At 44.4% G+C, this 13,693-nt stretch overlaps 1 long non-coding RNA gene across 1 annotated transcript in view; it reads left to right on the forward strand.

The window, feature by feature from the left end:
- Positions 1–13,693, forward strand: part of LOC135055080 (uncharacterized) — a 122,117-nt gene that overhangs the window by 64,629 nt on the left and 43,795 nt on the right. Inside the window, exon 2 of the long non-coding RNA XR_010243647.1 lies at positions 8,687–8,779. This is a non-coding gene — a long non-coding RNA (uncharacterized LOC135055080). The remainder of the gene's footprint in view (positions 1–8,686; positions 8,780–13,693) is intronic.

Genomic DNA, 13,693 nt, shown 5'->3' on the forward strand with positions numbered 1-13,693 from the left:
AGAAATGCAATGCTGCATCCAAACAGCTTTGCATTTCCGTCCGATCTGATGGAGGGACATACAGGAGACATCTCAGTAGAAGATACGCTTCCTACGTGTAGCTGTAATCCCAGCACTGTGACCGACGTCACAAGCTGGATCCAACATCGTGACCATGTGCAGCTGCAGATTCCCGATAATTGGGAAACTGCATACAGTGCAGGAACTCTGAATCATGCCCTATGTTTGATTATCTGGTGGGCTACCAGCTTGCTTTATATGTTGCAACACCTCTCAATTTTTTTCCTTTCTGTACAATTAATTCCCTTGATGAAGCCTCATGTGGAGACAAAACGCGTAGGATACAAAATCTATAAATCAGTTATAAGGAGCCACAATTGAATGGCAGCACCCTTTTAGCAGGGGCAAAAAAATGTACCTCAGGACTGCAAAAACTGCACAGCTATGTATCACAAATCTGTGTTATGTTTATAATTCTCTGGTATTATGTGAAACTGTAATTTAATAAATTTCATATTTTTTATATATTATATTGGGTCTATTGGGTGTTCATAAAGGTTTCAGTTCAGAACCCACAGTGTATATTTTGGATATATATATATATATATATATGCAAAGGCGGCACTCCATAGATTTACGCAGGAATAAAACTCACATCAGACACAGGCTTTTCAGTTTCAAATGTATTTCACATTTTTCGGCAGGTATCCTTGAAAAATGTGAAACACATTTGAAACATTGGAAGAGTCAGCGTCTGTTTAGGAACTGATAAATTCTGGGAAGGCACTCAGGAGTTTTATACTCTCAGCTCCAAGGAATTAACAGCAGGGGGCATGATAGAGGTAGAGCCCCCTTTTACACATTATGCCAGGTAGAGCGTGTGTGTGTGTGTGTGTGTGTGTGTGTGTGTGTGTGTGTTTTTCGTACTTATGTTCAGCTCTGGATCAGCAGTGTCCACCTGCCAGCCCTTTTACACTGTCTGTGTTCTTCTAGTTTGGAAAGAGCATAAGGAGGTATGGGATGCTGCAGAGCTGCCCGTCTGCATGTGTAAGAGGTAGCCGGGCCAGTGCGGTGGCATGCCCATGCGGGTGCTGCCAGCGGTTCTGAACCCACAATACAGGTATCTATATCTATATACCTGTTTGTTGATTTCAGTGTATTTCTTCCATTTTGTCTTCTTTGTGGGCTGGGAAGTGGAAACTAGTTTCCCTTAGCATCCCATGCAATGACACCACTTGTTATAAAGAAGCTGTATAGTGGAAGCACACACTGGTTTCGGACTTCGTCACCACGGTTTTATTTTGTCATGATGACCGCAGACCAGTAACCATTAAAGAGTAAATGTTCACAGCCCTGTCACTCACTAAGTGAGACCTACTCCCTAGTACCGGCCAGCTTTCCCGGCATCAGTCATGCAGACAAATGGCCTAGACAGACCTTACATACCCTCCTCCTCCCCAGGCAAATTACACTCCAACCTTGTCTTTAAAAGGGAGCTAGTCACATTTGCTATGTTTGATCAGTCACAGGACATCAGCTGTGCCAGGCTTCAGGGACAAATACACCGGAATCAACAAACAGGTAAGACAAACATTTTTTACTGGTCCAGATTTATCAAGCCTTGGAGAGTGATAAATTGCATGGTGATAAAGTACCAACCAGCCAACTCCTAAATGTCATGTTACATGTGTTTGAAAAATGAGGGGCGGATTGGATGGTACTTTATCACCGTGCAATTTATCAATCTCCAAGTCTGTATAAATCTGGGCCACTGTTCCTATTACCACTAGTCTCTACTGTATAAAGGTGGTGTATTGTTTGGTGACGGACTCGCTGAGTTGGTATCTACGGCTACCGTGGGTAAGTCCTCACTTTTACTTTATGTGCCTGCACCACAAAAGAAAGCACACCACTATCAGATGCAGTCCTTTCGACCCAATAAATACAGAAAAGGCCGAGGGTCTTCCTTCCTTGCTACTAGAGGAAAGGGAAAAGGCAAACGATCACCAGCCGTGACCGGTTCCCAAGAGCAGAAGTCCTCCCCGGCTTCTGCCAAATCCACCGCATGATTCTGAGGCTCCTCTGTGGGAGTCCGCACCGGTGGGGGCACGTCTCAGGTTCTTCAGTCAGTTCTGGGCTCGTTCGGCCCTGGACCCTTGGGTTTTAGAAATAGTGTCCCAGGGGTACAAACTGGAGTTTCAAGACGTTCCTCCTTGCCGATTTTTCAAATCGGCCTTGCCAGCTTCTCTTCCGAACAGGGAGGTGGCATGCGCCGTAATACAAAAATTGCGTCTCAATCAAGTCGTTGTCAGGGTTCCTCCGTCGCAACAGGGAGAAGGCTTTTATTTGAGCCTGTTCGTGGTCCCAAAGCCAGACGGCTCAGTCAGACCAATCCTGAACCTCAAATCCCTCAATTTCTACCTAAAAAAATTCAAATTCAAGAAGGAATCTCTCTGGGCAGTGATCTCCAGTCTGGAGGAGGGGGATTTTATGGTGTCGGTAGACATAAAGGATGCCTACTTACATGTTCCCATTTATCCTCCACATCAGGTTTACCTGAGGTATGCAGTTGACGATTGTCATTGCCAATTTCAGACGTTGCCGTTTGGTGTGTCCACGGCTCCGAGGGTTTTTACCAAAGTAATGGCCGAAATGATGGTTCTCCTGCGCAAGCAAGGAGTCACAATTATCCCGTACTTGGACGATCTCCTGATAAAGGCGAGATCCAGAGAACAATTACTGCAGAACATTACGCTATCCCTGACAATTCTGCAGCAACATGGTTGGCTCCTAAACTTGTCAAAATCACAGTTGGTTCCGACGAAACGGCTGTCGTTTTTGGGAATGATTCTGGACACGGAATTACAGAGAGTTTTTCTTCCAGTGGAAAAGGCCCTGGAAATTCAGAACCTGGTCAAACAAATCCTGAAACCACCAAGAGTATCGATCCATCAATGCACTCGGTTGCTAGGGAAGATGGTGGCGGCCTACGAGGCCATTCAGTTTGGCCGATTCCATGCCAGAGTGTTTCAGTGGGACCTGTTGGACAAGTGGTCCGGGTCCCATCTGCACATGCACCGAAGGATAACCCTGTCTTCCAAGACCAGACTCTCACTCCTGTGGTGGCTGCACAGCTCTCACCTCCTAAAGGGATGCAGGTTCGGGATCCAGGACTGGATCTTAGTAACCACGGATGCGAGTCTCCGAGGCTGGGGAGCAGTCACACAGGGGGAAAGCTTCCAGGGAAGGTGGTCAAGCCAGGAAATGTGTCTACACATAAACGTTCTGGAGTTAAGGGCCATTCACAACGGCCTTCTGCAAGCGGAACATCTTCTTTGCAATCAGTCCATCTTGATTCAGTTGGACAACATAACAGCAGCAGCATACATAAACCGCCAGGGCGGAACAAAGAGCAGAGCGGCTATGGCAGAGGCCACAAAGGTTCTCCGTTGGGCGGAAAGGCATACAAGCGCTCTGTCAGTGACCTTCATTCCAGGAGTGGACAACTGGGAAGCAGACTTCCTCAGCAGACACGATCTCCATCCAGGAGAGTGGGGTCTTCATCAAGAGGTCTTTGCAGAAGAAGTGACAAGTCTTTGGGGAATTCCTCAAATAGACATGATGGCATCTCGCCTCAACAAGAAACTTCAGAGATATTGTTCCAGGTCGACAGACCCTCAAGCAATAGCAGTGGACGCCCTAGTGACACCGTGGGTGTTTCAGTTGGTGTACGTGTTTCCTCCGCTTCCACTCATTCCAAAAGTGATAAAGATCATAAGAAGAACAAAGGTTCTAGCGATCCTCATTGTTCCAGACTGGCCAAGGAGGGCTTGGTATCCAGATCTTCAGGAATTACTCATAGGAGATCCCTGGCCTCTTCCTCTGAGGGAGGATCTGTTACAGCAGGGGCCATGCGTGTTCCAAGACTTACCGCGACTTCGTTTGACGGCTTGGAGGTTGAACGCCGGATCCTAGCCCGAAAGGGTATTCCCAAGGAAGTCATCCCCACTCTTATTCAGGCCAGAAAAGGAGTAACGTCTAAACATTACCACCGTATTTGGAGAAAATACGTGTCTTGGTGTGAATCCAAGAAGGCTCCTACGGAAGAATTTCAGTAAGGACATTTTCTCCATTTTCGACAAGCCTGTGTGGATGCGGGCCTAAAGTTGGGCTCCATCAAAGTACAAATTTCAGCCTTATCAATTTTCTCATCAAAGTACAAATTTCAGCCTTATCAGTTTTCTTCCAAAAACAATTGGCCTTCCTTCCAGAAGTTCAGACTTTTGTGAGAGGCGTGTTGCACATCCAACCTCCCTTTGTGCCCCCTATGGAACCGTGGGATATTAACGTGGTGTTGCAATTCCTTCAATCTCATTCGTTTGAACCTTTACAAAAGGTGGAGTTGAAATTCCTCACTTGGAAAGTGGTCATGCTGTTGGCCTTGGCATCCGCCAGGCGGGTGTCTGAATTGGCAGCCTTGTCTCACAAGAGCCCTTATTTGATCTTCCATGAAGATAGAGCAGAGTTGAGGATTCGTCAGCAGTTTCTGCCGAAAGTGGTTTCATCGTTCCACTTGAACCAACGTATTGTGGTGCCAGTGGCTACTGATGCCTTGCTGGAATCTAAGTTTCTTGACGTAGTCAGAGCTTTGAAAATTTATGTGGCCAGAACAGCTCAGTTTAGGAAAACGGAGGCCCTGTTTGTCCTGTATGCTCACAACAAAATTGGGGCTCCTGCTTCCAAGCAGACTATTGCGCGCTGGATCTGTCATACGATTCAGCAGGCTCATTCTATGGCTGGATTGCCGTTACTGAAATCAGTGAAGGCCCATTCTACCAGAAAGGTGGGCTAGTCCTGGGCAGCTGCCCGGGGGGTCTCGGCATTACAACTTTGCCGAGCGGCTACTTGGTCGGGTTCAAACAACTTTGCGAAGTTCTACAAGTTTGATACCCTGGCTGATGAGGACCTCATGTTTGGTCAATCGGTGCTGCAGAGTCATCCGCACTCTCCCTCCCATTCTAGTGCTTTGGTATAAACCCCATGGTTCTTGAAGTGACCCCAGCATCCTCTAGGACGTATCAGAAAATAGGATTTTAATACCTACCGGTAAATCCTTTTCTCTTAGTCCGTATCTGCAGTTATTAGTTATGGTTACACACATGTTGTGTTACGTTTATAGTCAGCCTGTTGCTGATGTTGTTCATGCCATTGACTTGCGTTGTGTTGAATGCCATGTTGTACGGCGTGCTTGTGGTGTGAGCTGGTATGTATCTCACCTTAGTTTAACAATAAATCCTTTTCCTCGAAATGTCCGTCTCCCTGGGCTCAGTTCCTATAACTGGAGTCTGGAGGAGGGGGATAGAGGGAGGAGCCAGTTCACACCCCTTCAAAGTTTTAAAGTGCCCATGTCTCCTGCGGATCCCGTCTATACCCCATGGTTCTTGAAGTGACCCCAGCATCCTCTATGGACTAAGAGAAAAGGATTTACCGGTAGGTATTAAAATCCTATTTTTTTTTCTATGTGTATTCTAAGGTTGTTTAAGTTGTCTTTGTTTCACTACAAGAAAATTGTACAAATAGTTGTCATTTCAATTAGGTGGAGCTATAAACAGTAACCAGGCATTATTAAATTATTAGTTTAAATCTTATATACACCATTGGGTTAAATTTAATATACACAACCCATACAACCTAACATGACCCAGTTCTGGAGGGATAACATGCTCTGTTAAGTTATGACTGCAATCACCTGTGTTCAAACACCTTTCTTCTCAGTTAAATAGTTCAACACAGGTCACACCAATCATATAATAAGAGGGAAGCCCAGATAGAGAGCATTTTGTCCCTTCTGGAATGGGTCATGTTAGGAGGTATGCACAATTTAATAAACACTTCTCCGCCTCCCACCAGGGGCTCCCTTGTCTTAAGTGCCCATGTCACCCCCAAGGCTTACTCCGGCCCTGCTAAGAGGAGGTGCTATGAGGGAAGGGATGAAGGTAGAGCTGAGGGGGAAGAGGGGAGGAACATTAGTGAGATGTGAGAGGAGGGTCCAGCCCACAATAACAAGTCACACATTGAAAGGGCTGGAGCTGGGTGCAGGGCAGAGAAGGGCCCTGGAGGCAGGCAGAGAAGGGCTGTGGGGAGGGAGGAGGCGGAGAAGCCAGAACCGGTATTATCTCCATCCTGACACTGTTTGAGGTAAGCCTAGATGGTGGCCGCACACTGTGCCACGAGTAATGACTGTCCTTTTTCAAATATTTAGGGGAGAGCGAGCCACTCACCTCTCCCTACCCCCACCCACCCCCATTCCGACACCTATGTCAGCAATTGTTTGTGAGTGTTAAGCCAACAACCACATTCTGATTGGCAGATAGCATTTCTAACTAAATGTTGAGGTTTTGCAAATAATGTAAAGAAAACAAGTGGAGGTGTTGCCCCAATAAACCAATCAGATTCTGGCTATCATTTTAAAGAATGTGCTCGATAAATGATAGTTACTATATGGGCTACACTTCCACCGAGTCTTGCAGAGAATACTGAGCAGTTGAGGAAGTCATTGCAGGTGAAAATTTACCCTTTTATTAATTATTTAGTGTGTATGAGGTCTGTTTTATTACAGGTCTGGTCTCAGGAAGGGGATGTAGTTATGTGACCACCGGTCACGCATATCACACCCCTCAGGAAGCTGTGCTCTGAAACAATGCCATTATTCAGCTCTTCCAGGGTTATAGTGGAAAGCTAGTGAAAAACAATGGAAGCTGTTGGCACAAAATAGAGATGGCCTTTAATTAAATGATACAAAATAATAATCACAGTACAGTGAGTGTAAAACATTTTATTCTTCCTGCCAAGTATTTTTTATAGTACCACATTGTGCCCCTTCTACACTTGAATTAACAACTGCAATCCTTTGGCAGAAACAATAGAGCTGATTTGAAGACATGCATTGTGTGAACAAATGTCTCCACAATAGCATCAGAAGCAGATCTTACCTAGGTTTATAGGAACATTTTTTTTCCATAAAATTCCCTTGAAGTACAGAACAGATTAGCATAAATTAGTAAGAGCCAATTATGCTACTTGGTGCTAGGTATGTGAAGGGAAACGTGTGAAAAGATGTTGTAATGTCTTGCTGCTGCAAATGGACTTAACATAGTATTATGCTTTAATAATCAATGCAGAAATTGGATGCACTTTAATTATCCTGTTTTTCATTGCTTTTTAAATAAGCTTGCAAAGCCTATTGGTGAAATAACAAAAGGATGTTGCTTGGAATTAAAACTCAGCAGAGAATTCCTGATACAGGTTGAGTATCCCATATCCAAATATTCCGAAATACGGAATATTCCGAAATACTGACTTTTTTGAGTGAGAGTGAGATAGTGAAACCTTTGTTTTTTGATGGCTCAATGTACACAAACTTTGTTTACTACACAAAGTTATTAAAAATATTGTTTTAAATGACCTTCAGGCTGTGTGTATAAGGTGTATATGAAACATAAATGAATTGTGTGAATGTAGACACACTTTGTTTAATGCACAAAGTTATAAAAAATATTGTCTAAAATGACCTTCAGGCTGTGTGTATAAGGTGTATATGTAACATAAATGTATTCTGTGCTTAGATTTAGGTTCCATCACCATGATATCTCATTATGGTATGTAATTATTCCAAAATACAGAAAAATCCCATATCCAAAATACCTCTGGTCCCAAGCATTTTGGATAAGGGAGACTCAACCTGTATAAGATATGCTAACTCACCTATCTAGTGAATTAAAAATATTTTATAAGTTGGTACCAACCTTACATTACCCCTTAAAGATCCCCCATAGCATGTGCATTTTATGCAGTTCAGCACCACATTAAAAGGTTCGGAACATTTTTTTCTGACCAATCAAGTTTACAACCTCATTTTTGGCCAGAGTACATTGGGGCGTCCAAGGTCACATGTAGCTTGAAATGGTCTTGAGTGCTAAATTCTCCCTAGGACCTTTCACAGATGTATAAAAACCTGTTGAATTGCAAAACATGCAAAACTCTTTTGAATAGTAAATATGCCCTCTTCAGGTTTTAAACACATCTGGCAATGTAATGTAAAACGCAGGGTTTTAGTTAAGATTTGTCCTTGTAAAGGTAGGATTTGGGCTGTTATTCAGAGCACAGTGTAGCTCAAAAGCTGAGTTTTGCTTTTATGACATCGTGTAACTACTTTCTTCTCACCTGATTTACACGCTGTGTGTTTGCTATGGAGACATTTTTCTTTCTAGTTGATGAGCAAACTGGGGAGGAAGGGGCATTAGTTATGCATAAATATCTGCACGCTCGCTCATCTAAACCGCTAAGGGGAGATTTAGAATGTGGACAAGATATTAAAATGAGCTACAAGTGGTAGCGGCAGCATAAACTTGTCATCGCACAATAATATATACCTGAGTATAGATTTAATATTAAAACTATACAATTATATTATGTGAAAGAAACGTAGCCCAGATATTATCTTATCACCATGACTGAATGAATGGACAATTATCATGGGTATTGCTAGTCTATCAAAAAAACAGTGTGCCCATCCAAAAACTGAAGTAATCATTATACAACACACAACATGCTCACTGTACAATCATAGTAGACTAATATAAGAATATAAGAATCAGTAGACTCATTTTGTCTTCTCACAATGCAGGGCTGACAGAGGCGGAACAGTGCGTTTCAGAGATCCAGCTTCAATGGGCTCCACCGTGACCTCAGAAAGCAGAGGCCAGGAGGAAGCGGCCAGGTCAGCTCAACATGCGGGGGAGGGGCATCAGTATAGGTGGGCGTGGAGGCACGATTGTGTCATCGCAGACCCGCCTCCCCAACAATGTAAAGCATGAGGCTGGGCTATGATGCCGTGATTTGGTGGGAATCCAGTAATTGCCCACCCACTTCTGCACAGAAAGTGGGCAGATAGGGACCAGAAAAGGGTGGATGAGCCAATTCCAGGAGACTTGCCTTCTTTTCTGGGTGGCCGGGAGTGCCACATGATTTTATGGAGCCTCCCGGCCATTTCGGGAGAGTAAGTAAGTATGCACAATAAAGCTTTACTGCACACATCCAGTGCAATGAGGAAGAAGAAGAGGAGCTAGAACCCTATACAATAACAACCAGGAAAAGTTAAGCCCAGCTGCTTTTTCTTTTGTTTTGCATCCTCTAACACAGCAACTGCTGTTAACATTTTCAACTACTTTTATTTACATTAAGCGTCCGTGCCATTCAATGAAAGATAAAGCAGGAGATATCACTGATATCTACTTCGTTCTTACCTTTCACTATCGATCTGGCCATCTGTCTGCATACACTAGTATGGGGAGCAGGGCTAATGCTAGGGTGTTCAGCACCCCCTGCAAACGCAAAATTTGCCCCCTCCTTCCCATACATAATAAAAGGATGGCACTCGCAGCCAAAAAAGTATGTGATCTCACATGGAATGTGCGTGGCCACACAATAGTACCCCCAATTCAAATTATGCCACACAGTAGCACAATCTTACTCACATTACACCGCACGTAGTGCCCCTGATTTATATTGCACCACATATTAGTGACCCTTATACATGTTACGCTTCACAGTAGTACCCCTTAGTCACAGTACATCATACAGTATTGCTCCTTATTGACGTTACACCACACAGTAGTACCTCTTATACACAATGCCCACAGTAGTGTCCTTTGTACACATAATGTCCACAGTAGTAGTAGCACCACATATAATTTCCATAAGTAGTAGTGCACCTTACATATAACGCCCACAGTAGTGCCACACAATGCCCACAGTAGTAGTGTCCCTTACACCAACAGTAGTAGTGCTACACAATGCCCACAGTCAGGGGCGGATTGGGAACAAAAAGCTGCCCTGGAAAAATTTGTACTAGTGGCCCCACATGGACAGCACCAGAGATGTAAGGTCTAGCCATGGGCCATGGCAGCAGCACCCTCCCCCCAAGACTTTCCAGATTGTGGGCATGTCCAGCATCAAGGGGGAAGTTAAAAAGAAATAAAATTAAATATGAGCACATTATATGATACACCATCAGATTTAGGAAACTATATCATTCTTTAGAAAGATATATTTTCTTGCTTATTACACCAACCGTATCCCAATCACTATTCACTCAATCTTATATGTCAGCCAAGTAGGCTGACAGAGCATACACTAGATCAGGGCTGGCCAAACCAGTCCTAGAGATCTACCAACAGTTCATGTTTTCCAGGCCTCCTGGAGATATGTAGAATTGTCAGTTAGGAATGAATGCAGCACATCTTAATTAGTAATGACTACACCTGTGCACCAGCTAGGTAGTCTGGAAAATGTGTACTGTTGGTAGATCTCGAGGACTGGTTTGGCCAGCCCTGCACTAGATCATCTGCAATCACAGGCTAAGTGGCAAAGTAATTTTCATATATGCAAATTATTTTGCATCTTATTCATTATGTCTATAAAAAGGACCACATGTCCTCAAACAAAACAGGCCCCACGGGTGCGTCGGCCCACCGGGAATCATCCTTATAAACCCTATGACCAATCCGCCTCTGCCCACAGTAGTAGTGTCCCTTACACCCAGAGCAGGATTTACCACAAGGCAACCAAAGCGGCTGCTTAGGGCCCTGTTGGTCTCAGAGGGCCCTTCTGGTCCTAGGGTGGGGTGCTGTATAAAGGGCATTTCTGGCGGACCACAAGCTTCACCAAAATTGTCCTAAGCTGGACTGGCTGAATACTCCCCGCAGGCTGTCAGTGATTAGGCGGCTGTTGGGTGCCTGTGTCTCCAGTCCTGCAGCACTATGCTTGTGACCAGTCATGACACACGTGTGCATGACATCATATGCTTAGAGAGAGGAGCCGGGATGTGCACAGAAAAAAACATGAGGTCTCCCAGTGTACTTTATTACAGGATTTTTTTTACATTATGTATGACATTCACCTACTTCAGATTCCAATCAGGTGGGAGTGGGGGATGGGATGGGATGGTGGACAGTGTTATTTTAAGTACAGTGTCTAACATCCGCCTGCTACAATCATGGCTGGGGAGGAGGCACACACTCACTGGTGATATATCAATAATATCCTATTAAACACTATTATAAGTACTACCGTGTATAGGAGATGTCTGCTACAATCAGTGGGACACTGATATACAGTATAATCAATACAGTCACACTGACTGAGGGGTGTAATAATGTGTATTATAAGGGATTCTACAATCAGTAAGGGGGAGTGAAGCACTCATATATAATGCAGCCAACACTAATATGCAGTTAGTGGGTGTAATAATAAGTATTATAAGGTATGGGTGCCTGCATTATATATCAGTGCCCTCCCCCCCACACACACACTACATAGTAACATAGTAACATAGTATCTGAGGTTGAAAAAAGACAATTGTCCATCGAGTTCAACCTATTTGTGGTCTCCTATGCATGATGATTTGACTAAAATTTCTGACTGATGCTGCTGTCAGCCGTTGCATTTTATCCCTATTTATAGTAACTATAATGCATGACTATGCACCATACCCCTGGATATCCTTATCCATTAGGAATTTATCTAACCCATTCTTAAAGGTGTTGACAGATTCCGCCATTACAACTCCCTCGGGCAGGGAATTCCAAACACGTATTGTCCTTACCGTGAAAAAGCCTTTACGCCGTATTGTGCGGAATCTCCTCTCCTCTAACCTGAGCGAGTGTCCACGAGTCCTCTGTGTTGATCTAACCAAAAACAGGTCCCACGCAAGCTCTGTGTATTGTCCCCTTATATATTTGTAGATGTTGATCATATCCCCTCTTAGTCTCCGCTTTTCCAATGTAAACATGCCTAGTCTTTCAAGCCTTTCCTTGTATTCCATCGTCTCCATGCCCTTAATAAGTTTGGTCGCCCTCCTCTGTACCTTTTCAAGCTCCAGGATATCCTTTTTGTAGTACGGTGCCCAGAATTGTACACAGTATTCAAGGTGTGGCCTCACTAGTGATTTATATAACGGGAGTATAATACTCTCGTCCCTAGCATCAATACCCCGTTTTATGCATGCTAATATCTTATTAGCCTTCTTTGCTGCAGTCCTACTTTGGGTACTACTGCTTAGCTTGCTATCTATGAGGACACCTAAGTCCTTTTCCAGTACAGAATCCCCTAATTTTACCCCATTTAGTAGGTAGGTGTAATTTTTGTTCTTGTTACCACAGTGCATTACCTTACACTTGTCTGTGTTGAAGCGCATTCTCCATTTGGCTGCCCATGCTTCTAATTTAACTAAGTCGTTCTGAAGAGACTCGGCATCCTCCTCTGTATTTATAGCCTTACACAATTTGGTATCATCTGCAAAAATTGACACCATGCTCTCTAGACCTTCTGTTAGGTCGTTAATGAAAATATTGAACAATAGCGGTCCTAATACTGAGCCTTGCGGCACACCACTTAGCACTTCAGTCCAAGTTGAAAAAATAAGAATTTACTTACCGATAATTCTATTTCTCATAGTCCGTAGTGGATGCTGGGGACTCCGTAAGGACCATGGGGAATAGCGGCTCCGCAGGAGACTGGGCACATCTAAAGAAAGCTTTAGGACTAACTGGTGTGCACTGGCTCCTCCCCCTATGACCCTCCTCCAAGCCTCACTTAGGATACTGTGCCCGGACGAGCGTAGACAATAAGGAAGGATTTTGAATCCCGGGTAAGACTCATACCAGCCACACCAATCACACCGTACAACCTGTGATCTGAACCCAGTTAACAGCATGATAACAGAGGAGCCTCTGAAAAGATGGCTCCCAACAATAATAACCCGATTTTTGTAACAATAACTATGTACAAGTATTGCAGACAATCCGCACTTGGGATGGGCGCCCAGCATCCACTACGGACTAAGAGAAATAGAATTATCGGTAAGTAAATTCTTATTTTCTCTAACGTCCTAAGTGGATGCTGGGGACTCCGTAAGGACCATGGGGATTATACCAAAGCTCCCAAACTGGCGGGAGAGTGCGGATGACTCTGCAGCACCGAATGAGAGAACTCCAGGTCCTCCTCAGCCAGGGTATCAAATTTGTAGAATTTAGCAAACGTGTTTGCCCCTGACCAAGTAGCTGCTCGGCAAAGTTGTAAAGCCGAGACCCCTCGGGCAGCCGCCCAAGATGAGCCCACTTTCCTTGTGGAACGGGCTTTTACAGATTTTAGCTGTGGCAGGCCTGCCACAGAATGTGCAAGCTGAATTGTACTACAAATCCAACGAGCAATAGTCTGCTTAGAAGCAGGAGCACCCAGCTTGTTGGGTGCATACAGGATAAACAGCGAGTCAGATTTCCTGACTCCAGCCGTCCTGGAAACATATTTTCAGGACCCTGACAACATCCAGCAACTTGGATTCCTCCAAGTCCCTAGTAGCCGCAGGCACCACAATAGGTTGGTTCAGGTGAAAACGCTGGAACCACCTTAGGGAGAAACTGAGGACGAGTCCTCAATTCCGCCCTGTCCGAATGGAAAATCAGATAAGGGCTTTTACAGGATAAAGCCGCCAATTTTGACACGCGCCTGGCCCAGGCCAGGGCCAACAGCATGACCACTTTCCATGTGAGATATTTTAACTCCACAGATTTAAGTGGTTCAAACCAATGTGACTTTTGGAACCCAAACTACATTGAGATCCCAAATTGCCACT

This window comes from Pseudophryne corroboree, chromosome 1 (genome assembly GCF_028390025.1).
Source record: "Pseudophryne corroboree isolate aPseCor3 chromosome 1, aPseCor3.hap2, whole genome shotgun sequence".
NCBI lineage: Eukaryota > Metazoa > Chordata > Amphibia > Anura > Myobatrachidae > Pseudophryne > Pseudophryne corroboree.